Source organism: Rhinolophus sinicus, chromosome 3 (assembly GCF_057876585.1).
Source record: "Rhinolophus sinicus isolate RSI-liver-muscle chromosome 3, RSI-T2T, whole genome shotgun sequence".
Classification (NCBI taxonomy): domain Eukaryota; kingdom Metazoa; phylum Chordata; class Mammalia; order Chiroptera; family Rhinolophidae; genus Rhinolophus; species Rhinolophus sinicus.
The window spans coordinates 62,030,120-62,056,707 of NC_142503.1; the positions used below are offsets into that span (position 1 = coordinate 62,030,120).

Consider the following 26,588-nt stretch of genomic DNA (forward strand, 5'->3'; position numbering starts at 1 on the left):
TAAAAATCAGGAGGTCTGTAATATGCATTACTGAGTCTCAGTGGGATTAACTAATGAATTTATGAGCGCACCAGCAGTTATTTTTAGAAAGTTATAAAGAATTAGAGAAATACCAGAGCACTGAAAAATAATGTGTCTTCTAAAAAGAAATAAAATGTAACTACTAAAATTCGTTTTAAAATAAATTCTAGAGCTTCTAAGGAAAACATCATTAAAAAAAAATCTAAACTTACCAATATTTGAACAGAGAAGGGTGCCTAATGGAGACTTTCCAACTTCGATGGCACAAGTGTGAGACTCAGCCATAGTGGGGGTGGGGGTAATAAATGGAGTAGGGAGGGTGTTCATTGAGATTGGGTAAGGGAAATGCCAAGAGCAGCTCAGTAAACGTGTTGCACTGCCTGGTTAAATTACTTGTGTAAGATACAGGCAAGTCTCTTTCCATTGCTAATACTGTTAAAAGCCGGTTCAAGCTGAGATTGTGTTGAGACCCTAAAGGCAAGTCATCAAGCTTGACCAGAGATAAGAGACAGGCTGAAACAAAGACATAAAATCAGTGGTAGAAACTTTTGGGTCATTTGCTGCTTCTGGGGCAGCCTGTCCTTTCCTGCAGCTTCTTTTCTATATCTCTCATCTATGGAAGGGAGTTGGGGGCTGGGAATAGGGTACGGGGCAGCTTAAGACCCAGGGAGACAACTCTGGAAAGTAAACTTATTCTTCTTTAAACAAAATTATTTATTGACATACAATATTGACATACAATATTATAAACATTATATTAGTTTCACATGTACAAAAATAAATTTGTTTTTAGGCAGAGCAGACAGCCTGCAGTAGCTGTGGGTCTCTAACATCAAACCTAGCAGACCTCTCTAATAAACTTTCTCCTAACCAATTAAAAAATGGATGCATTTTTATTGCTTCAATTGCCTATCAAACCAGACAGCTGGTGCAGAAGTGCTTTCTTTGGTTTTAATTCTTATCTCATATAGTATTCTTACTGTTGCCACAAGGCCTGGCCTCCAGAGATATTGTTTCCCTTTAAAATTTGAGCCCAGGTGTGGGCAAAAGCTCTCTTTTCCCAGTTTTCCTTTATCAAAGGATTGTAAGAGCACAGAGCACTAAACAAGCAAAGAACCAAAAAATAGTTATTTCCATAAGTACAGGTTTCTGATCCGATTATTCCCAACATAATCAGCAAAGAGCTTTACTGGGTCTCATTTTAAAGTAGAACTGTCAGAAAGGGCTGTCTCTGTTTCTAGCTACATACCTATGGCTTATGGCTGCTAGTTTGACATGGTGTGTGTGTGTGTGTGTGTGTGTGTGTGTGTGTGTGTGTGTGTGTATCAGAGAGAGAGAGAGAGGTGATTAGAGAATGAACTGCAAAATATTTTCCCTATTTCAAAACAAAACAAAACATGTAACTAGTTCAATTATCCAATTGTGGATTCTATTACAAAGGATATATTTTGTGGGCAGTTTTTCCAGAGGTCCTGTGATTGATTAATTTATACATTAATACATGTATTTATTGTATGCTAGGCATTAGTTCTTGGGGCTGGGGATGCAGTGGTGAGCAAGACATATAAAGGCTCTGCTCTGTAGCATACGTGTTAGTAGTAGTGATGACAGGCAATAAATAAGTAAACCAATGAACATGACAATTTCAGAGAGTCAGAAGCACTGAGAAGAAAACACAATAGGGGGATGTGAAGAGAATGAGGAGGAGTAGGAGGTGGGATGAGGAGAGGTGGTCCTTAATTTAGACTGGGTGGATAAGACTTGTGATCTGAGACCTGAATGGCAAGAAGGAGCCAGGTAAAGGTCTGGGGCAGAGTGCTGCTGGCAGAGTTCTGGAAGAACCAAAGCAGGGGCTCTAAGGAGGAAAGAGGTTGCCGTATTTGATGAATGGACAAGTTGGAGTGACCGAGCATGGTAGGTGAGGGAGAAAGTGGCAGAAGGGGTTTAGAGAGCTGGGTAGCCTCCAAGCAATGCCAGGGCTCACAGACCACAGTGAAAGGTTGGAATTTTATTCCAAGTGCAATGCAAGAGCTGTTTGCAGAGTTTCAAGCATTTTCAAAGAGTACACTGGTGGGTATGTGGTAAATGCTGAATGGATTATGGGAAGTTAGAATTACGTATTTAACACAGTCCAGAGGTAACTAGTGGGCTTATTCCCAAACAGGCTTTCCCATTGAGTTCTTCATTTCTATGAATGGACATAACATTCTCTTAAGTACTCCAGCTCAAAGCCTCTCAGTCACCTTTGCTTCCCCTCCTCCCTTGTTAGCTGCCTCCTGATACAGTGTTACCGAACCCTGACAATTACACCTTAGCGAAGTTTTTTGAATCTCTTTCTTACTTTTCATCTCTCCTGCCCCTTTATCATTCTAGGTTTAATGACCTATCACGTAGAAAGTTTTTCCTACCTCATTTCATTTCCTTCAATTGCTTCTCCCCTATCTTGTACCGTGTTACCAGATCAAAAATTCTAAAGTATCATTTGTGTCATATATCTATTTCTCTGCTCAAAAACATCCAATGGCTGTCATAGTAAAATTAAGTAGAAATTCCTTAATTTGGTTTAGAGCCCTCCATTCCCTGGCTCCAACCTTCTTTTCTGGGTTTATCCCTGTACTCTTCTTCTTTCAGTATCCCATATTCTTGTAGGCCCAGATCAATTGACATTGCTTAAACCTTTTCAAAATCTCAGGGACTGGACATCTGTGATTCTGAAGTCCAGCCTGGGAACGGATTACCATTGTAAAGTTTTTGAAGGCAGGGGTCAAACTGTACTCATCTTTAACACAGATTGATAAAATATACCTATGTTTAGGTGTATGCTAGCTCTTGGTGTTCAGAAATAAATTCCTCTAAAATTGGAATATAATGACAGTTGAATACTCTATAACTAAAGCTAAAGGAAGTAGAGTGTTTTTCTTGCCTCTCCAACAAACTGAGGAGATAGATTCAGGTGAGCCACAGTCCACTACCAATGTGTTGATAAGCACTGACAAATACTAAAAGTATCTTGTAGATCTCTTTAACTAAAATATTGTGCTAATCTGGTAAATAAAATTTACTAGCATCAAAAGAGGTTTAGGAAAGTGTCAGAACTGAGAACTCTCAGGGAGTCAAACTTTAACTATTCAAGAGCTTGTACTGTATTCCCAAGATGTAGTCGGCTTGGTCCAAATTTGAATACAGATAGAAATATATCAAATATAACATAGTAATGATGTGGAAAGGACTCTAGGTAAAATTTCGTATAACACTTTCATTTCACAGATAAACAATCTATAGTTCAGAGAGGTTGTGATAGGCCAAAGTTTCAGACATTTTGTTGTAGTATAGTTAATATTTACAAATTGGTTAAGCAATGAAAAAGAAAATAATTTTCAGAAGACATATGTTTAGATGCTTTAAGATCTGGTTCAAATTTACTTCCTCTAGTAAGCCTTCTATGGTTAACCTTACCTCATAACAACTAACTATTTTCTTCATGTTTCAGTATTTTGTATGCAGCGTATATTATATTATCATATACTTCATTTGCTTAACTAGTCATTTTATGTATGAAAACTACCTTGCTTTATCTCCAAACCTTTTATTCCAGAAATCACAGTTGAGGCTTAATTGATATCTGTTGTACAAACAACTGTCCAGAACAGAATTCACCAGAAAACTGATGCTTATTAAATGTTATTAAAATATTAACAAAACAGAATCATAGAAATTTTCTATGGTTTTTGCACTATTTTGATGATGATTCCCATTTGGAAATTAAGGAAATGGAGGCATACAGAAGATCATGGCAGTAAAAACTTGTGAATTTACAAAACAAAGTGCTACTGGTACCGTTTCCCCCCGAAAATAAGACCTAGCCGGACAATCAGGTCTAATGCGTCTTTTGGAGCAAAAATTAATATAAGATCCGGTCTTAATTTACTATAAGACTGGTTATTATATAATACAACATGGGGTCTGATATTAATTTTTGCTCCAAAAGACGCATTAGAGCTGATTGTCTGGCTAGGTCTTATTTTCGGGGAAACACGGTATTCTGAACATGGATGAATCGTTATATCGACAGCATCATTCTGTATCTCTTTGTCAGACTTTCAGAATCACAAACTGTTGCTTTGCAGCCAACAGGAGGAAGGAAGTGGAGGAAAGTGGAGGTGGTAAAGAGGCCATTATAAATGATCCCAGTCACTTAATGATTTGGAGTGGTACTGAAGCCTATAGGCCGATTTGAGGACAACTGCTACATATGCACCACTGAGTCTTTCAATTAATGAACAGGCTATATCTTGCCATTTATTTAGATCTTTACTGTCTCTTAATGAAGTCTTATTTTCTCTAGAGAGGATATGTACTTCATTTTTTAGATTCATTCCTTCATTAAGTCATTTATTGCTAATTAGATTTTTTATTTTGCGATAACTGTAGATTCATAAACAGTTGTAAGAAATAACACAGATTGCTCCTATGTCCCCTTTATGATTTTCCCCAACAGTAACACATTGTAAAACCATAGGAAACTATGACAACCATAATACCATGACACTGACAATGCTACAGTTACGATACAGAACATTTCCATCACCACAAAGATCACTACGGTATGTTCCCCTTTTATAGCCACACCCACTTCCCTTCCAACTCTTCTTTAACCCCTGGCAACCACTAATCTGTTCTTTATTTCTATAATTTTGTCATTTCAAGAATGTTATAAAGGTATTATGCTATGTGAAATAAGTCAGAGGAAGACAAATGCCATTTGATCTCACCGATATGTGGAATCTAAAGAACAAAATAAATGAACAAACAAAACAGGAACAGACTCATAGATACAGAGAATGAACTGATGGTTACTGGATGGGTGGGAGGTTGGGGGCCTGTGTGAGAAAGGAGAAGGGATTAAGAAGTACAAATTGGTAGTTACAACATAGTCAAGGGGATGTCAGATATAGCACAGGGAATACAGTCAATAAACTGTGAAAATGATGTATAGTGGCAGGTACCCACCTGACTTATGGAGTGGGGGATCACTCCTAAATGATATAAATCTCTAACCACTATGCTGTACACCCTGAAACTAATATAAAATAATACTGAATATCAACTGTAATTGGAAAAAAAAAGGATGTTATATAAATGAAATCATACAGTACTCAACCTTTTGGGATTGGTTTTCATTCAGCTTAATTCTCCAGAGATTTACCCAGGTTGTGTATCAATAGTTTGCTAGATGTACCAATTTGTTTAACCATTCCCCTATTGAAGGACATCTGAGTTGTTTCCAGTTTTTTTGGCTATTATGAGTAAAGTGGCTATAAACATTCATATACAAATTTTTATGTGACATACTCTTCATTTTTCTGGGATAAGTCCCCATGAGTGCAACTGCTGGGCTGTACATTAGTTGTATGTTTAGTTTTTCAAGAAATTCTCACACTGTTTTCCAGACTCATTGAACAATTTTATATTCCTTCTAGTAATGTGTGAGTGATCTAGTTTCCTGCATCTTTGCCTGTAATGTATTGAAATTGGGTAGACTGATTCCTCCCACTTTCGTCTTCAAAATTGTTTTAGGTATTCTAGTTCCTTTGTCTTTCCATACAAATTTTAGAATAATTTTGTTTATAGCTACTGCACAGAGAAGGACTGACCTTGTCCCAAAAGGTATCAGCTTGAGCTCTGGAGGATCTGGAGACTAAAGTTAGCAGGTGGTCACTCATACCAGTGTAACTGAGTCCCAGTAAAAACTCTGGACACTAAGGCTTGGATGAGCTTCCCTAGTTTGAAATACTCCGTGTGTATTTTCACACATTGTTGCTGGGAGAAGACAGCACCATCCATGACTTGACTGGAAGAGGATAACTGGAAACTCATCCTTGGAACTTTCCTGGATTCTACCCTACGCGCCTTTCCATTGGGTGATTTTAATCTGTATCCTTTTGTTGTACTAGACTGTCACTGTGAGTGACACTGTCAGCTTTCAGTGAGTTCTGCAAGTCCTTCTGGAGAATAATCAAACCTGAAGGTGGTCTTAGGGACACCCACTTGCAGTTGGCATCAGAAGTGAGGGTGGTTTTGGGGACTCCAACTGTATACATCTATAAAAAATGTCTTGCTGGGATTATGACAGGAATTATGTTTAACCTTTATATCAATTTGGGGAGAACTGACATCTTTACTATGTTGCGTAAAAAAATCTGTGAACATAATACGCCTCTTAGCTTTATTTCTTTAGTACTGCATATTTCTTGATGCTACTATAAATGGATTTTTAACTGCTTATTTTTGGTATATAGAAATGCAATTGATTTTTGTGTACTGATTATGTATCCAGCAACCCTGCTAAATTATCCTTTTCATCCTAAAAATTTATCTATAGATTTTGAATTTTCTATATAAACAATAATCATATGTGAAAAATTTCAGTTTTGTTTTTACCTTTTCTGATTCTTATAACTTTTATTTCTTTCAGTCACAAATTTAAGAAAACTTTAAACTATAAACAAAATAGCCTCAAATGTATTCATACCATTAGCTAATGAAATTAATAAAATATCATATAAATAAAATTATTGTGAGTAACATAAAACTGGCATAAAATTACCACATTTCCTATTTTGATTGAGTTTTTGATAATACACTTGAAAAAGACCTAGCTCGGTCAGGTAATGTCATCTAGTTGCTGACTACTTGTCATGAAGGCTTCCTGTCATCTGATGATGGACACTGACAGGTTCTGGAATGTCAGTTATGCTCCTAGAACTGTGATTTCTTTTTCATCCTAGTTAAGATAATGCAGAAATAGACTATTTTTGTTACATTCAGCCTGCAAGTCTAGAGTTGCTCTCATGCGCTCTGTTACTACTTTATTTTCATTCCTAGGTCTCTCCCCCAAAGCATTTTCTCTCTGAATGCCCCTTTTTAAAAATCCCATAATGCAACTGCCTTCTATATGGCAAGAATCCTTGAAGGATTCTGAACTTATACAACACCATGAGTACATATAGAATAGTATCTTTCATTAAGATAAAAATGTAATGATTTTAAATTAAATACACATATTCACAAATATGTCATGTAAATGTAGTAAATTCCTATGACTGACTCATTTAGAAAATGATATGACAACATATTAGATAGGACTGATTATTTCAATACCAGATAATATTTCAGAGTATCAGGACAGAGAAAACTCATGAGCATTTAAATTAAGCTCCACTAAGGACTGATTTACAAGGTGTGATCAAAGAATATGGTGAATGTTTAAATTAAAAATAATTATTACAGTAAAAGGCACAGTGCCATTAATCACCCTCAAAATACTCCCTCTCGCTTTGAACACACTTATCCCATCGTTCTTGCCACTTCCCAAAGCAGTTCTGGAAGTCCTCTTTTGTGAGTTTCTTTATTTGTGCTGTTGTGGCTGCCTCAATGTCCTGAATCGATTCAAAATGTTTACCTTTCATGGTCATTTTGACTTTGGGGAAGAGCCCGAAGTCACACGGTGCCAGATCCTGTGAATAAGGTGGATGACTGTAAGGTGAATAAGGACACACCATAATGTTTTTATTTGACAGAGACTGCCATACCAGAAGCGATGTGTGACACGGAGTGTTGTCATGCGGGAGAATGAAGACACTCACAGAAGAGGACTTCCAGAACTGCTTCATAAAGTGGCAAGAACGATGGGATAAGTGTATTCGAAGGGAGGGAGAGTATTAAGAGGGGAATTAATGACAATATGCCTTTTACTGTAATAAATTTCTTTTTATTTAAACATTCACCATATTGTTTGATTACACCTTGTATGATAAAAAGTGAATAGAACCAGAGATGGGCTAAACAATTACTAGAAAATAAGAACTACTTACAATTCATTATTTTTACTGTATCCACACTGACCTTCATCCTAAAAAGACATTTCAAATCTCTAATTGATCTTTTCATATGGGCTTTTCTGCAACTGTCCTGAAGGCCCAACAGGCTGAAGTCTTTCATTATTGCTCAAGGAATTAAATTTTCTTCTCTGGAATTAAATTTATTTATGGGTTTGTAAATATTTGCATTCCTAGTGTTTGAGACATTGTAATGGATGTAAAGTATATTTTACAAGTGTTACAAAATTTGGCAAGTACATATTATTACCACTTTTTTTTGCCTTGTATACTGGATCTAAGCAAACATTTTAAATTTAATTATAGGGCCATAAAGTTCTATTTTTCCCCAAGTGTTTTAAAATAAAAGTCAGAATTATTACTTGGATCTTGTTAAAGTAGCAATGGATGGGAATTATTTCCCAAAGAATCACAAATATATTATTTGGTCAGCACTATAGGTGGATGACATCAGTTATTTTATTTCCATTCTACAGAGAAAATTCAAAAAAATCCTACTGATGAAAATGCCTGTGAATCTACTTACAAGAGTAAATAAAGTGAAGGATTAATCTGCATAGTAAAAAAGATGTTGGTTATTGAAAATAAGATGTCTTCAGTTGGTCAGATTTCAATGCTTTTGGGCCAACAATTTATATCCCTTGGTGGAAACATTTATGGAAAACTTTCCCAAGAGAAGCTGTAAATGAAGGAAAACCTATAGTATCAAGACAAACATACTTTATAAAGAATGTTATAACCCATTTACTAGAAAAAATCAGTATCAATAAATAGCCCCACACCTATTTATTATAAAATTTGTAAAATTCAATTTTAAGTAAGTGGATTTAAAGTTGTAATATGGGTATAATACATATTCCTAGTAATTATTGTCACCATTAAGAAATAAAAGTTAAAATTGAGTATTTACTATGTTCCTGGCATGGCACTAAAGGCACCTCAATACATTAATTCATGTAAACCTAAGGATAATTTTATAAAGTAAATAGTATTACCCTCATTCTGCTGAGGTTATGGCAGATTCCAGTGGTCAGGGACTTTGTTTTGTTCACCCTTTATTCTTATTGCCTAGGGCAGTGTCTGGCAATAAGGCACATGGAGGCTCCTGATAAATAATTTTTGAAGTAGCTAAGTCCATATGCCAGCCTCTTAAATTCTACAGTACGGAGCTATGAGAGTGTAAGTCCATTGAGGGTTTCAGTTTGAAGTGGCCGATCGCTTATTTCTGTCTTAAAGTAATATGAGACCTAGTGCATCAACTTGTGTTGGTAAAGTAAGTAGGAAACGATAGCTATCTTTGGTCTAATGTGGACTTTTAGAAGACGTTTTGGTGCAATTAAGTGTTTTTTTTCCATTTGCATATTCTTTTCCTGAGCCGGTCAGCTTAACTGCATCAAAGAATGGGTTTAAATATTAAATGATTCACTTAATTTTCTAAGGATAAATGTTCTATATATACCACAACTGAACTGTAGACTGAATCCTTTAAAGGATTCAGAAAAGTTCGCAATTACTTCCTGTTGACCAAAGAGGAATAAGATTGGGATGTATGGATGGTCCAATAAAAGAACAGCCCCGACTGGAAAGCATTTTTCTTACTGACAGGTAAATAGTGTACCAAAGACAAAAAAGTATACAAACATTTAGTGCATTTTTTCTATTTAATTTCTGTAGGCATTCCTTTCCTCTCTTCATTCCCTCATTAATTGCATCTTTTAAGGTCAGATGAAAACCTGCTGTAAGATTCAGTTTTCTGTATTACATTTTTAAAGGCGGATGCTAAACACAGAAGTTAGCATAGCAGCTATGTCACCAACTAAAAATGATGACACATGCCACAGTGATATGATATGGAAGCAGTTGATGCAATACAGAAAGTAACTAGTAATGTCATAGGTTAACATGATACTGCTAAGATACCTGTGTATCCTTTCTTTCTATCTGTATCGTTATCTTTTTTGCTACAACAGCACCTTGAATGTGTCTTGAGTGTGGAAAGATGAGCATTTGCGCTCAGCTGACTATAGATAGCAATCTCTCGTAAGCCATGAATGCAAACCGATTGGAGAAAAGAGCCACAAGGTCAATGCTTCTAACTTGAGATAACCCATCAGTAGGTCATTTCCTAAACATAAGGTTTCTGTGTAACCATTCCAGATCAGTATTTTTAAAAGGAAGAACAATTTACTCCAACATACTACAAGATTGCTATAGACTGTAACATGGAAAGCAACATTTTCACTGTCATATAACTCACATGTCTTCCTGACATGGGAAGAATAGCCAAAAAAAGGGAGGGGGCCAGGATGGGCCTCAGTGAAATATACTGAACAGTAAAAGTCTTGTTTCTTATCTCCAAAGGTGAAATAGAGAAAATGTTAAAAATCTGGGATGATACAACCCTAAGGCACTAAACTGTAGTATCTACAGTAATTATTAGCGAAAATTTGGGAACGATTTTTGCTTGAATTTTAAACTTGCATGTCATATATGTAAGAGAAAACACTGTATTTACTCTATAATTGATAATACTTCACCCTTTATTTCAGACTAGTTCACGTTTTATGAGAAAACGGATTTGAATATATTCTAAGAAAATGAACCCATAAGTATTAAATTAAAAAAATAAAATTTATTTTAAAAATCACTTCAAACTTACAAAAAAATTGCAAGAATAATACAGCTAACTTCCGAATACCTTTTACCCAGATTTGCTAGTTTTTAAAAACATTTGTCACATTTGTTTTATCATTCATTCACTTAACTTCGTGTATACACATAATTATGTATATACAAACATTACTTTTTCTGAACAATTTGAGACTAGGTTGCATATATGTCCTTTAGTATGTATTTCCTAAAAACAAGGAAATTTTCTTATGTAACCACAGTGCAGTAATCAAATTCAGATTTTACATTGCCAGGTATATTTTACTCTACCATTTGTATGCCAATTTTGCTAGTTGTACTTACAGCATTTTTACTCTCCAGTATAGAATCTAGTCCAGGATCCCATATTAAAAACTATTAAGATTTAAAAATTATTTCACTTCATTTTCATCCATTTCTATAGATGTTTAAAAGACAGATTTGGTATCTTCTAGAAGACAGTTTCATTTGCTTTCATTTTGAAACTTCAGAATGGTAATATTAATTTTATCACAGAGTTTTATGACATTTTTAGTAACTATCTTAGTAAAAACATCAGAATATGATTAAAATATTCCTGGCTGAGGTTATCTACCTATCACTAAATAACAAATATCCATTTGACTCTATCTTACAAAGAAGCTTACAATCCAGGAAAGAAGGAAATTTCTATCTCCATGTGTGCCTACGTGCTGTCTTTCTGTTAGTTCTTGGAGGGTTATCTGAAGGAAAATTAAAATCAGTCAAATTTTTATTTGCCAGGAGTTCTAGTAAAAGATTTCATGGAGAGGAGATTAAAACCACTGACTAAAGTGAGGTTTCTAAAATATTTGAGGCTTATATTTAACTACAATAATTTTCTTCTATAGCCATTAGAAATTGTAGAATTAACTGTATATATCATTGCTGATGCTTAGAAATAGTTTACACAGCTGAACTGAGGGACTTACAATTTAAGATTTATTTCTGGCTACTCTATCAATATGCTTGAAACTCTGGATAAGCCATTTAATTTCAATGTGTCCCAATTTTCCTATTTCTAAAAGCATTATATAGTTTACCATAAAGATATACTACTAGGATTTTAGACAATTATCCTAGTAAAATCATAATATGAGATGTATCAAAGAAGAACAAGCACATCTTATTATAAAGTCATCATAAAAAAACCATTTGCTCAGGAGAGCAAAGAGAGAACTAACTTTACTTGTCAACCTATGCTGTAGAAAAAAGCAGAAAACACAGATATGTAGAAAAACAAAAACTGCAATCACCAATAATCCTACCACTCAGGAATAACAAATCGAAATAAATCCTTTCATATATTTTTTCCTATATATAAACATATACTTTTTTGTTCACAAAAATACATTAATGTATGAGGAAATTAACCTTATTTCAATATAAACACATTTAAAGAATATACTATACTGAGGGTTCTTGTTCTGGTAACCAGTTGACTGTCCCACTGGTAACAATGATAAACTCTGAACAAAATATAACATATAGACATTTGATGGCACGGGAGAGAAACCAAAAGCAGGCAGAAACTGGGGGAGATTAAACCCTTCAAAGAAGAGATCTGCACTGGATGGCTCTTCACCTGAGAGAATTCTCTTTTCTGCTTGTGGAGGGTGGCTAGAACCAAACCAAAAGGCTGCAGTTATTGATTTGAAGTATCAAAAGAAGCAGATTGGAGGTGCCAGAACTGTTGGAAACTAGGAAGGAAAATTCCTGAAAAAAGGGAGCCAAACACAGAGAGAGGAAACGTTCCAAATCTGTATGTAGAGTCCTCTCAGTCTTTTAGATGAATTCTGAACTATGTTTGCATGGGGAAGACTCCAAGTTGCTGGTAGTCAACTATATGCTCTATATGCCATTTATGTGAAGTTTAACAACAGATAAAAACAGAAAAAAAAATCTATGGAGATAGAAATTAGAACAGAGGTTGCAAGGGTGAGATGGGGGGGGGGCAAGGAGAACTAGCTGGAAGAAGAAAATCTGGGGGGTGATGGTTCTATATTTTTATTAGGATAGTGGTTACAATGGGCATATACATTCATCAAAACTCAATTTGTACAGGCTACAGCTGGAAAGCTGAAGAAGCTGGCAGAGACGTAAGCTGCCATCTCTCTATGGGAGAGACAGTTTATAGAGTTTGAATCTTGTCAAATTAGAGAGGCTGGAGAAACACCTTGGGCTTCCCACTAATACCCATAAAGGTCATTCTTTAGGGGTAAAATGATACTCCAAGCCTAAGGGATCGCTCTAAAACTAACGCAAAAGTCACCATATAAAGGTGTAAAAACCAAGTCTGAACAAATTCAAGGTCATCTGCCAAAAATTCAAATGAAAGACCAACACTCCCAAAGAAAAACCAACACTCCTCAGAAGAATATGACAGATTCCAGAGACTCAAGAACTCATCAACCACATGTCCACCATGTAATAAAAACCTGCTAGATATGCAAAGAAACAGGAAAATGTAATCCACAGTGAAGAGAGGGGAGGGAAAAGGAAAGAAAACAATAGAAATAGACTCAAAGGTGACCCAGATGTTAGAATCAGCAAAGACTTTAAAGCAACTACTATAAACATTGTTCAAAGTCTTAAGGAGAGGGCCATAAAGAATCACAGATAGAGTATTTTAACAGACAAACTGAAACCTTAAAAACAAAACCAAGTGGAGGTACTAGAACTGCTAATTAAGTATAATATCTGAAAAGAAAATTCACTGCATAGACTTAATAGCCGACTGGGGAAGGCAGAAGAAAGCTTCAGTGAACTTGAAACTGATCAACAGGATCATCCTAGCTAAAGAACAGAGAAAAAAAAAAGATTCGGAAAAAAGGAACAAAGCCCAAGTGACCTGTGACCTGTGATACAATATACGCTACATGATTTATGCGTAATCAAAGTCCCAGAAGGGGAGGAAAAAGAGAATAGGGCAGGAAAACTATTTGAATCATGAACCACAGAAGCCCAGCAAATGCTGAACAGGATAGATACAAAGAAAACGAAACTAAGCACATCATGGTAAGACTACTAAACCCCAAAGATAAAAAAATCTTGAAAGTAGAGTCTTTGTTCCTATTAGTCAAAAACTGGATACTGCCCAGATATCCATCAATAGAAAAAATGGAGTAACAGATTGTGATATACTTATAAAATGGATACTACTTAGTAATTAAAAAGAATGAATTAGTGATACTTGTAACAACGTGGATGAATCTCAAAAACATTGTTATGTGTCAGAAGCCAAACACATAATAGTATATGTTCCATATGCCATTTATGTGAAGTTTAACAACAGATAAAAACAGAAAAAAAAATCCATGGAGATAGAAATTAGAACAGAGGTTGCAAGGGTGAAATGGGGGGAGGGGCAAGGAGAACAAGCTGGAAGAAGAAAATCTGGGGGGTGATAGTTCTATATTTTTATTAGGATAGTGGTTACAATGGGCATATACATTCATCAAAACTCAATTTGTACACTGAAGTCTGATCATTTCACTATATGCAAAATTTATAATTAAAAAAGAAGTCAAAATAAAATGAAATCATCTTCAAAGTATACTTTATATACAAATATATTTAATTTATATCATTGAGTAAAACTTATTACCCTAGGACATATTTTTCCCCTCTGTACAAAATCATTGACCTACCCAGGAATTAAACCCTCCTGAAAGTACTGGCAACTGAGCTAATTGGCCTATACCAGTCTTCTATTTTGCCTTCTTGTAGTCCTGAACCATTTAAAAGTTAGCCTAAAAATATGTCCATAATAATTGAACAGTGTTTGGGAACTCTACCTCAAGAAGATTTTCTCATCTACTAAATTGCGGAGACCGCTGCTAAAAGATCACCTTTTTTACTTATGAGATAGTTACATTCTGATCATGTACCCTTGGTGACGCTCCAATAAGGAACTTGTCAGATCAACATTTACAGGTAACACAGACAGCTCTGGTCCTTAGGAACTTGTCAATGATAAAGACAGTGTAACAGCACTTTATTACTAAAGGATTGGCAAAGCTTCCAGAGAATATTAAAAATTATAGTCCCAAAAGGACAGTTCAGTAAAAATTCGCCAACCCTTTTTATTATGAAGACTACTAATATGAGTCATTATGTCCCAAGGCAGCAGAACTAATGAGCATATAATAATAATTTAAACTCTATGACATTTTAACAAAATACTGTATATGACAATGAAATAACAAAAACAGGCAATGTACTTAATGTTTTCCAAGAAGAAGACAATGTAGCATTTTTTTATTTGAGTTGATTCAAAAGTACTGGACGTTCAAATAGAGTCTGGTACCAAACTGTCCTCATCCCAAAAAAAGTTTTAAATGACTCCTAAGTAATTGGAGGCTACAAAAATTAATCTCCTCCCCTTCTGGGACTTTGATTATGCATCATTTTCCTCCTGGTTTTAGAAGAGGAAATGGGAAGAAGACTATCTCGCTTTCCCTCCTAGCGGAAATGCTCACATTGGTTTAAAGTCATTGATTTAAACTAATTTGAATAATCAGTATAATAATTTTCAATAACATAAAATAAATTTAACCATCTATTAGGGTACACTTTCTCATATAAAAATGATCTGAATTTCTGTCATCTTCTATTATAATATCACTTGCTGTCAGAGTTAGGAAAATTACATTGAAGAATTTTTGGAAATTGGTTGAACACATTTCAGAAGATTATCAGACCAACTGTACGTTTTCAATAATTTTACATGTATTTTATGGTGAGGATGGTGGTCTATGTCCGCTGTTAGGGAACTGGCATAATGATTATTGCGTTTACCGGTGAACTTATTCAACAGTCAAGCTTTCCTCAAGTTTATTCCATGGACGCCTGGCTTTGTGGGATGTCAACAGCTATTGATTCAAGGTTTAGTTCAAAGGTTAAGAAAACTCCTTCCTGCAGCTTTTCTCAAAGGCTTCAATGTGCTAATGGGCACTGTGACAGGCTGAAGGGAGGATTTCGATATGTGCCATCTCCCAAACATATATGACCAATACGTTTCTCTTGGGGAGGTTTTGAGCACTTTTATTTCACAAAACACACTTTGGAAAATTTTGGTCTAGAGGTTACATATATATAAACTGGAGTTGTAGCAGGGTGGAAAAAAGGAGAGAACGAAAGTGAGAAAGAGCAAATATTGCTTAAGTTACTTATTTCTCAATGCTAGTTTCCTTAAATGTAAAATGCTATTTACTAGCTGTAACCTTGAACAAGTTAATCTCTCTCTCTCTCTCTCTCTCTCTCTCTCTCTCTCTCTCTCTCTCTCTTTCTTTCTCTCTCTCTCTCTCTCTCAATTGGTAAAGGAAGGGACGAATGGCAATAATACCTACATCGCAGTTTGTAATGAGAACTAAAGTTGATGTATGTAAAGTGCAAGTGTAGTTCCAGGTACATGGTCCTGCTTGAAAAAAGAATGACGATTATTATTTGAATAGGTTGGTGCAGCTTATATGAACTGGCTGCTTTCTTTGGGGCATATAGAAAAAGAAGACATTCACGCCCATTCTCACCCTTTCACAATATTAATTTCCAAGTGAAAGATTCTGAGAAGACCTGCTCACAAGAAGCCTGCTTACCTTTATTGAATACAGCATTTACACATGACCAAGGAACCTATCTACCACTGTAGCATCTTGGCACTACTGGTGCCACAGAAAAATAGTTATTTGTATAGCACTTGGTAACTTCACATGTATTATCACATTGTATCCTTATAACAAACCAGTATGGTTGGTAAGGCAGAAGCCGTTATCTTTAAGTGATAGACATGGAAACTGAGGCCACAGAGGTCAAATTATGAACTGACCAAAGTCAAAGAATTGGCAAGTGGCAGTGTCTGGACTCAAACTCAGGTTTTGGGCTTTAATGTCAGTATATTGAGTATGGAGATGAATGACTGACTAAGATAGGGGCAAGATTTTGCATCTTAAAATAATTTAGTTTAATTCAATACACATTTATTGAGTTGCTGCTATATGCTAGGCACTGTGCTAGGTGTGAGGAACAAGAATGAAAGAGACATTTTTGCCTTTATCCTTGAAAAGCAATCTAGTGGTGTTCAGAAAATCGGAAAACAAAAGAAAAAAGGAAACTGGTGGTTCTGTGTAGTTTTCTACAGTAATGACCTTCTCGAGACGCTGAATGGCATCTAGTTCCCTGGAGGCCAGCAGGAGAGCGTTTATGGTGACGGCAGCAAGGGCTTTGTGTAATAGTGGAAACTTGGATGAACTCCCTCTATGGTGAAGTCTGTGGTCCTCTCTGTTCACTCACGGTCATTACTATACCACACAGTCATGGAGAATGGTATGGAAGCCTCTGTTATGGTTTCTAGAACTCTTCAGCTTGACAAGTCTCCCTGGTGTCTATACTTCCTTTTCAACAGATCCCAGAAATGTACTTTCTACTTTAGAATGCCTAGTTGTGAGAACATCACATAAAACTGTTTTTTTCCTCTTTGATATCATTATATTTCTATTGTAGTATCCTCGTCCCTTTTAGCATGCTCATGTTTTCCCAAATTTATTACTTATCGTGACTACCTATTGAACTATTAATGCCTGTTTGTTCATAAAATTACTGGAATGCACTTTCGGCATTAAACCCTCCATTAAAGAAAATTAAGTTCTTCCTCGATAACTGCAAAACTTTTATCATCACCACTTTGCTGTTTAGAAACATTCCTTCTTAAAATCATCGATCAGTTTTCTGACTGAATCTGAGAGCCATCTTTCTGTTCTTATCCTGGCAGCCTTCTGTCGCTAACTGACCATGTTGATTACTTCCTCACTGACATGTTAGACATAGCTTCAGAGTCACAGTCCTATCGTCTCTGCACTTCTCTTTGTGTCTGCTTCCTCTCGAAAATATCTATTGTAGCTATATGTAGTGGGAAGCACATCGGACCTGTAGACATAAACCCTGGGTGAGACATCTCGTTCTAACACTTTCTAGCTGTATGATTCTGTATAAATCCCCTGGCTGAGCCTCAGTTGCTTTATGCATAAAATGGAGATAATAATAGCACCTATTCATATCTTTGTTCTTGAGGGCTCTATAAGACGATATATATGAACGTATTTCATACATTCTGAGGTACCATCCAAATGGGAATATTAATTGCCAGTTTCAGATACATGGGATTTTAGTGTTCTTTACTCTCTAACTAATTCCCTCTAAGAGCTTGATTTTTAGTTAATATTATCATTTGCATATAAATGACTACACACACACACACAGGGCAGCTTTTATATATATAAATGACTATATATAGGACAGCTTTATAATATAGCGGTAATAGAAAATTGAATACTTTGCCTCATATCCATCCATTTTTCACACTTTTCTCACTATGTTCAGTGACTTTATCATTCTAGGTGCCTGAGTACTTAAACCTGGTATCAACTTCAAATATTTCCTATGTAGTGGAAATACTTGTGGATTTTTGTTTTTGCTGCTTGGCATCTTCTATGCCTTAGAGGATATTAAGTGGTGGTGGGGAACACGTGGGAAGTTTCACCTTTTACAACCAGCTGGCAATGCACAGGGAAGGGGCGAGAAATGTGGTTGGACCTACTGTATTTCTATCACTTCTCCTGGAGAAAACAACTTGGTCAGCTATGTTACATTGCTCTGCGGTACAAAGAGAGCAAGTTGTCTTCATGTAGTTCAAGGAAGGGGAGTAGCAATAGCAGGACAAAGCAGCCGAAAAGTGTGAAAAAAATTAGCGAAAGGAGAATGACCGCTCCCTCATTTCCTGCCAGCCACTCTCCAACCCATTATCTTGTTAATTGTTTGTCATAATGCTTACCTAGCACCTGAAATAATCTATTTGTTTCTTTATATACTAACTTTTTGGGGGAGGACTTATATGTTTATTGTCCATCTACTCTGACTAAAATGCAAGCTCCTTCAGGGCAGGAATTTTGCTATCTCTGCTGCTATATCCCATCCCAGTGCTTAGAACAGTGCCTGGCACACAGCAGGCATGTAATCAACATTTGCTGATTGATTGACTGACTGACTGGTACAGACTTCTGAAACAGTGGGAATTCAGTAAATGTTGAATTAAAAACAAAATATAACCAGAGGGTAAGGGGGCTGGGAGGTGGGAGATGAGGGTAAGGGGGATCAAATATATGGTGATGGAAGGAGAACTGACTCTGGGTGGTGAACACACAATGGGATTTATAGATGATGTAATACAGAATTGTACACCTGAAATCTATGTAATTTTACTAACAATTGTCACCCCAATAAATTTAAAAAATAAATTAAAACAAAACAAAACAAAAAACAAAATATAGACATTTTCTGAGATAAATACTTAACTTCAAATGTTATGTTTTCCAGAGGAAAAAAATACTACCATGAAAAACTAAAAAAAATTTTCAAAAATTCTTTAAGTGCTTTTCAAAAAATGTGTTAAGTTGTAAATACTAAAAATGACAAGATAATGTACGTTTTACTTCTAACCTTCTGATAAGCCTGTTATTCTCAGTGACCCAATCTTTTCAGTAAAATTATCAGAAAAATATGATTGTTAAAAGCTTTTGGAAATACAAGAAACATAATTTTAACTGTGCATTTGGTTAAAAAACCGATTTCAATGCTACTTCATGGTTTGTGTACTAATAGGACTTCAACTAAACAGAGTTATTTCTATTCCATAGAAATAATTTTAAAGATTCATGTACTATTCATTTATTTTGAAAAAAGTGTAGTAAAAATAAGAAATAAAACACTATTCACTATTTTGATTTTTAATATTTTCACATTTAAATAGATTTAAAAAGAAACAAACACAAATGGAACACTACACATCTTTTTTTTGTCTCTTCCCCACACCCTCGCCAAAAAAAAAAAAAAAAAAAGACCAACACTATCCACACTATATGGCAGATGTTTTGAAATTTGTTCAAGGATGCAGCTTTAGGGACTTACATAATCACTTACATAGTTAAAAAAACATTTATTTTTGGGGAACCCTGTTTTTCAACAAGGCTTACCAGGGCTATACATTTGTCAGTTAAAGCTTAAAGTCAGGGACCTTCCACGTCTTTTTCATTCTTTCACACTGTCTCCATCCATATGTCAGAGAGGAGACTGAGCATTGGATACATACATGAGTAAGTTAACACTCTCCAATATCTGTAGATCTGAGATAAAATGAGTGGAATATTAATACCATAGAAACTGTGGCCTCCGACAGGCCACAGAAAATAGTAACAAATCCCAACCAATCTGCATACTTTTGAATTTGTTGGGAATCTGCTACAATTCTCTGAAAGAGTGGGCTAGAAGTGGGAAAACTGGGATATAGCTTCTATTGGCAAGATCAGTGTATTAGGCTGCTATGAAGGAAGCTGGATAGTAAGCTCCTTTGGGCCTTTCTGGCTTTCTTCTAGATGTGTCATATTTGATCTGTCATACAGGTCTTACACTTTGTCAGCAATCAACATAAAATATAGTATAAAAACGGATATGATGATTACTTCCTAATGCAGAGATGTTAAATAATAGAAAAATTCAGTGTCTTGTAGGCTAAGTACAATGCTGTCCTGAAGAATATACGTTGTGGAATAACCTTACAAGAGTTCATTTCATTTTAGTTCAAGCAATTCCTCAGGCCTTGTATATGCCAGACACTGATAGGCAGTGGGAATATAAACAGAAACAAGACACAGGGCTCATCCTTGAGATTATAGTACTAATGCCCCCTTGGAAGGGACCCAAGACACACCTGCCTTATTCCAAATTGCACTTTATAGTAAATGGCATTAAAATGAAGTTTCAATGTTACATTCTATTTAAATACATAAATTCTACCTATAATGAAAATGACAGTGCATTACAAACTTTCCAAATTATACTGACAGTCTATTTCTACTATACTGTACCTTTAGCAAAGTAAACAAATATAGAAACACTTCTGCTGAAAACATAGTAACTATATTTGCTACATAATGTCATAATGTTTTCTTAAAACAATGATTTTTATTTTTTATAGGTTTTTAGTAAATAATTGGCTATTATCTACATTAGATCAGCATAAAGATACATATAACTTTTTCTCTGTGAAGGTTGACTGGCCTACTATCTGATTTTAAGTTAGGCTTCTTCACGTTTCTAATGGAATATACCAACTGTACTATTTAGCTTGTCTGGTATCTCTCTTAGTCAATAACATGACATATGGCCACTTAAGATTCTCAGCAGAGGTCTTAGCTTTGAATTCTCTAATACTCAATTCCTGCCAAAAATGTGCTTGAGACAATGATATTTAACAGACTTGCTTAAGGTACATTTAAACGATCCATTTTCTACATTTTTCATCTTTGGTTATAATCAAGTTATAGGAAGTTATTATAAAAATCAACGTGGTTTCCTATATGTCTTATCACTTAGTCATGAAATAACATTATAGTACTATAGGCTTTTATTTTATTGTATTGTATTTGTCTCCTCTCCCTCCATACAGGGTTTTATGGATCATCAATAAAAATGTTAAAAATATCAGAAAGAGAAATTAAGAAAACACTCTAATTTACAATAGCATCAAAAAGAATAAAATGCCTAGGAATATATTTAACCAAGGAGGTGAAAGATCTATACATTGAAAATTGTAAAACCTTGATGAAAGAAACTGAAGAAGATACAAATAAATGGAAAGACATTCTGTGTTAATGGATCGGAAGAATTACAATTGGTAAAACGTACATTCTACCCAAAGCCATCTACAGTTCAATGCAATTCCTATTAAAATTCTAATGGCATTTTTCACAGAAATAGAACAAACAATCCTAAAATTTATATGGAACCACAAAAAATGCTGAATAGCTAAAGCAATCCTGAGAAAGAACAAAGAAAGAACTTCCTGATTTGAAAGTATATCACAAACCTACAGTAATTAAAACAATATGGTATTGACATCATAAGAGACACCAGACACATAGCTTGACGGAACAGAATAGGGTGATCAGAAATAAACCTACGCATATATAAATATATGGTCAATTAATTTTTGACAAAGGAGTCAAAAATATGCTATGGTGAAAGGATAATCTCTTCAATAGTGTTGGAGAAGCTGGACAGCCACAAGCAAAAGAATGAAACTGGACTCCTATCTTAGTTAGATCATACAAAAAATCAACTCAAAATGGTTTAAATACTTGAACGTAAGACCTGAAACTGTAAAAGTTCTAGAATGAAACGTAGGGGACAAGGTCCTTGACATGTGCTTGGCAATTTTTTTTTTTTTTTGATTTGACACCGAAAGCAAAGGTAACAAAAATAAAAATAAACAAGTGGGACTGCATCAAACTAAAAAGCTTCTGCACAGCAAAGGAAACCAACAACAAAATTAAAAGGCAACCTATGGAATGAAAGAAAATATTTGCAAATCACGTATCTGATAAGGCGTTACTATCCAAAAAACATAAAGAACTCATACAACTCAATAACAACAACAAAAAAATCTGATTAAAAAATGGGCAGAAGAAGTGAATAGACATTTTTCCAAAGAAGACATAAAATGGCCAATAGGTACATGACAAGGTGTTCAACATAATTAATTATCAAGGAAATGCAAATAAAAACCACAGTGAAATATCACCTCACCCGTGCAAGGATGACTATCATCAAAAAGACAAGAAATAATAAGTGTTGGTGAGGCTGTGGAGAAAAAGGAACTCTTGTGCACTGTTGGTGGGAATGCATGAGGTATGATAAAAAATTGTATTACAGTAAAAGACACATTGCCATTAATCCCCCTCAAAATACTACCCCTTACTTTGAACACACTTATCTCATCATTCTTGCCACTTTTTGAAGCAGTTCTGGAAGTCCTCTTTTGTGAGTGTCTTTAGTTGAGCTGTTGTGGCTGCCTTGATGTCCTGAATTATTTTCACTTTTGGGAAGAACCATAAGTCACACAGTTCCAGAAACAGTGAATGAGGTGGATGAGTACACACCGTAATGTTTTTATTTGACAGAAATTGCCACACCAGAAGTGATGTGTGACATGGAGCGTTGTCATGATGGAGGATGATTTAGGGCACACTTTAAAACACACCTTCTCTCAACTGTAGCTCACACCCGACTGACTGCACCGAACAAGTTGAAACTTATCACACACCGTTACTAAGGTTCAACACGCTGCTTCCCCATTGAAGATCCCTGCCTTTCCGTTGGATGGCACTCGGCAGCAGCATTCACTGTATTTTGTGATCACGATGGAAAGGCTCCGTGTCACACATCGCAGTAAAAACATTACGGTGTGTCCTTATCTATTTTATTCACCAGATCTGGCACCGTGCGACTTCTGGCTCTTCCCCAAAGTCAAAATAACCATGAAAGGTAAACATTTTGAATCGATTCAGGACATTGAAGAAGCCATGACAGTGCAACTAAAGATATTCATGAAAGAGGACTTCAGAACTGTTTCAGAAAGTAACAAGGACAATGAGATAAGTGTGTTCTAAGCGAGGGGGAATATTTTCAGGGGGATTAACGGCAATTTGTCTTTTACTGTAATAAATTTTTTAAAATTTAAACAGTCACCGTATGTTTTGATCACACCTGGTAAGTTGTATAGGCACTATGAGAAACAGTATAGGAGGACTTCAAGAAATTAAAAATACAACTACCACATGATTCTGCATTCCAAATTCTGCGTATACATCCAAAGGAAATGGAAACAGAATATAAAGGAGGTATCTGTACTCCCATGATCATCGCGGCATTGTTTACAATAGTAAGACATGGAAACAACCTAAATTCTTATTGATGAATGAAAGGATAAAGAGAATGTGGCACATACACATATATGTATGTGTGTGTATACATACATACATACATATATATATATATATATATATATATATATTACATATATATTCCCTGAAATAAAGTTATTATTCCCCCAAAATAATTATATATATAAATATCTTACAATCTTGTCAATTATACCTCAATGAAGCTGAAAAAATTAAAAAATTAAAAAATTAATAGTATAAAGAATGCTAGCAGCATTTTATATAATACTTCTATGGAAGATATGGCCTTTCATGGTAGTTAGTGCTTATTGGAGAAGAATCCATGTGATTGTACTTCATTTTAATTTCAACCAACATTTTTTTCTAGGAGCTGGGGACATGGTGGTTAGCACAACAGATGTGGTCACTGACTTCAAGGAGTTTACCATCTAATGGAGGACACGGACACGGAACAAATATTTCACAAATAATTGGTTTTGTACAAGTAAATAATATATGATAATTTCTTTGATATTCATTGCAAGGAAAATATTTTTTTCAGATGAGTGTATATGCTTTTGCTTTTCAAGTGATGAATATATTGCCAGCTATTATTATTTTTTTGCCTTGACTGTAAGGAAGCTAGAGATAAATTTTATGATAAATTAATGCAATAATCATATCACAGTCTGATGAACAATTATCTTTATTTCTAAACATCTTCAAAATAAAAATGTTTAGAGATAAAGATATAAAATCTTTGTATCTTTATTTTAACTATTATGTTTTATTTCCTGCAGGCTGACCAAAGAATTAAAGAGGGATAACGCATAGGGAGGAGAGTAAGATAAATAGGACAAATAAAAACAACTATGTCCTTGTGAAGTTTTATTTCAGTTACATTTGAAAACCAGAATTTTCCTATTTACCCATTATTGTGTAAAACACTATAAAATTATTACAGAAGTTCAACTTGGGAGTTTTCTCTAAAACCTGTGATGCTACAAAAAAAAAAAAATGAGGATCTCAACTGCTTTTAGCCCCATGACAAAAACAAAGGACTGATTAAAATTTCATGGAAGTATCATGGAACATATTATGTTAAAAAAAATCAAAATTTCATAATCTTTTAAAACTCTGCAGTACTTTAATGGTACTTCTAATAGTGCCTAACACTTGGAAGGATTCCACAGTTTGGCTCCTATAAAGTGGTTTTTTACAGCAAATGTGCAGGAACCAGAATCGATACTGAAACTTGAATGGGAGCCACTTAGACATGATGATGTTGCCCAAATATGAAGTGGTTTCCACTGGCAATACCATGATATCTTCTTACTGAAGCACGAAACTGAGTTTGGGGGATATTTAGCGACCAAAGAAGCAGACATTATCTAAGTCTTGATGAGACAGAAAAAAATTTGAGAAAGACTTTCTGGCATTCATTCAGTGGAAAATGAAGCCAAGACGCCAAATAAACAGCTCTAAAGAGAGGCTAGAAATTGTGGTCCTCTAGAGGCTTCATCATCACTGCCTTGCTCACTGATGCCAGTGAACAGTCACTGAGCTCTCACCACGTGTAAAGCACAATGACAGGGGCTTTAGTTATGATGGTCTTGAAGGTCAAGGACCTTATATCGTGCCTCCTTACAATTCCTCGTGCCTGGTACAGGGTTTCTGAAGATAGCAGGTATTCAGCAAGTATGTATGGGTTGTATGAATGAGACTGCAAGAGGCTTACAATCTAATTGGAACATGGTGTAGAGGTGACTTCCTTGCTAGAAACAGTTTTTATTTTAACCTGTTTATACTGTTTCTATTTAGTACAGTGTCTAGCACATAACAGGTGTCTAAAAATAACCAATCAATAATATGCAAATAATTGTATAGAAAACATTTACTGAGCACTTACTCTGCTTTAGATGCATTAGTACATTGAATTTTCACAATGAGGAAGTAAAGACATTGTCCCCATTTTAGAGATGACATAGCTCAGTAACTTGCTTAGTTATCCAGAGAATAAGTTGTACTGGCAGATTCGAACCTGGGTAGTCTGCCTGCAGTTCACACTCTTCACTATCATACCGAACATATAAACCAGATGAACAACATTGTAAGGTAGCATTTGTTAAAGGCCAGATGAATGGTAGAGACAGTAAGTTCTCTCACTTTAGAATCAGAAGTGATTACTGAAGACTGGGCAGCAGGGACAGAGTTATGAAGAATGTGAAACTTGAGGCGGGTTTTGAAAGAAGAGTAGGAATAATTAAGTACCGAGGAAGCAAGGTACTACAATACTTATAATGTATTTGGAGACAAGAGTTAGACTTACTTGGATAGAATGAAAGAGCTCATGTAGGACGGCAGTAGAAAACAAGATTAGAAATTTAGTAGGAACAAGACAGTTAAGGACTTAAGAGTTTGGATTTCATTCTTTGGGCACAAGGGAAGCCAACAAAGTGTTTTTCATAAAGAGGCGTGAAAGCTGCTTTTTAGGATGATGTATAGAACATACCGTGTTTCTCTGAAAATAAGACCTAGCTGGACCATCAACTCTAATGCGTCTTTTGGAGCAAAAATTAATATAAGACCCAGTCTTATTTTAATATAAGACCCGGTCTTATATTAAAATAAGACTGGGTCTTATGTTGATTTTTTATTAATTATATTATAATGATTATATATTAATATAATGTAATATAATAAAATATACTATAAATACCAGGTTTTATATTAATTTTTGCTCCAAAAGACGCATTAGAGCTGATGGTCCAGCTAGGTCTTATTTTCGGGGAAACACGGTTCCTGCTCGCCAACCACCCCTTCTAGCGAATCTATATTGCTTACAGACCTGTTTCAAGGATAGCAGTAGGGACCCATCCCTTGGATGTGACTCTGCACGTCCCATCCACAGCTGATTGAACGAGGAATGGACACTGATTTAAGTGCAGCCATCATCTAAGTGCAATTTAATCCAGGACAGGATGACTCATTGTGAATGAATCAAAATAGTACTGAAAGAAAATATTAGTATAGATGAGAGCAAAGAAATCAATAAGACTCTACTTTCAAGCAATATTTAGATAGTGATTAAAAACATAAATCCCCCCAAATATCAAACATCTTTTGGCCACTAGAAAATGCGATATTTCCTTCAAGAGCAACCTTTAAATCGAGGCAATTCATAGGACCATCATCTATAGTCTGAAGCAAGGATATAAGAAAAAAAATA

General features: G+C 35.3%; 1 protein-coding gene and 1 long non-coding RNA gene across 5 annotated transcripts in view; one reads left to right on the forward strand and one right to left on the reverse strand.

The window, feature by feature from the left end:
* LOC109434639 (uncharacterized) overlaps nt 1–25,815 on the forward strand; it is a 46,248-nt gene extending 20,433 nt beyond the window's left edge. Inside the window, exon 3 of the long non-coding RNA XR_002135845.3 lies at nt 23,748–25,815. This is a non-coding gene — a long non-coding RNA (uncharacterized LOC109434639). The remainder of the gene's footprint in view (nt 1–23,747) is intronic.
* The window catches only part of ARB2A (ARB2 cotranscriptional regulator A), a 400,181-nt gene that overhangs the window by 8,952 nt on the left and 364,641 nt on the right, over nt 1–26,588 (reverse strand). The window lies entirely within an intron of this gene.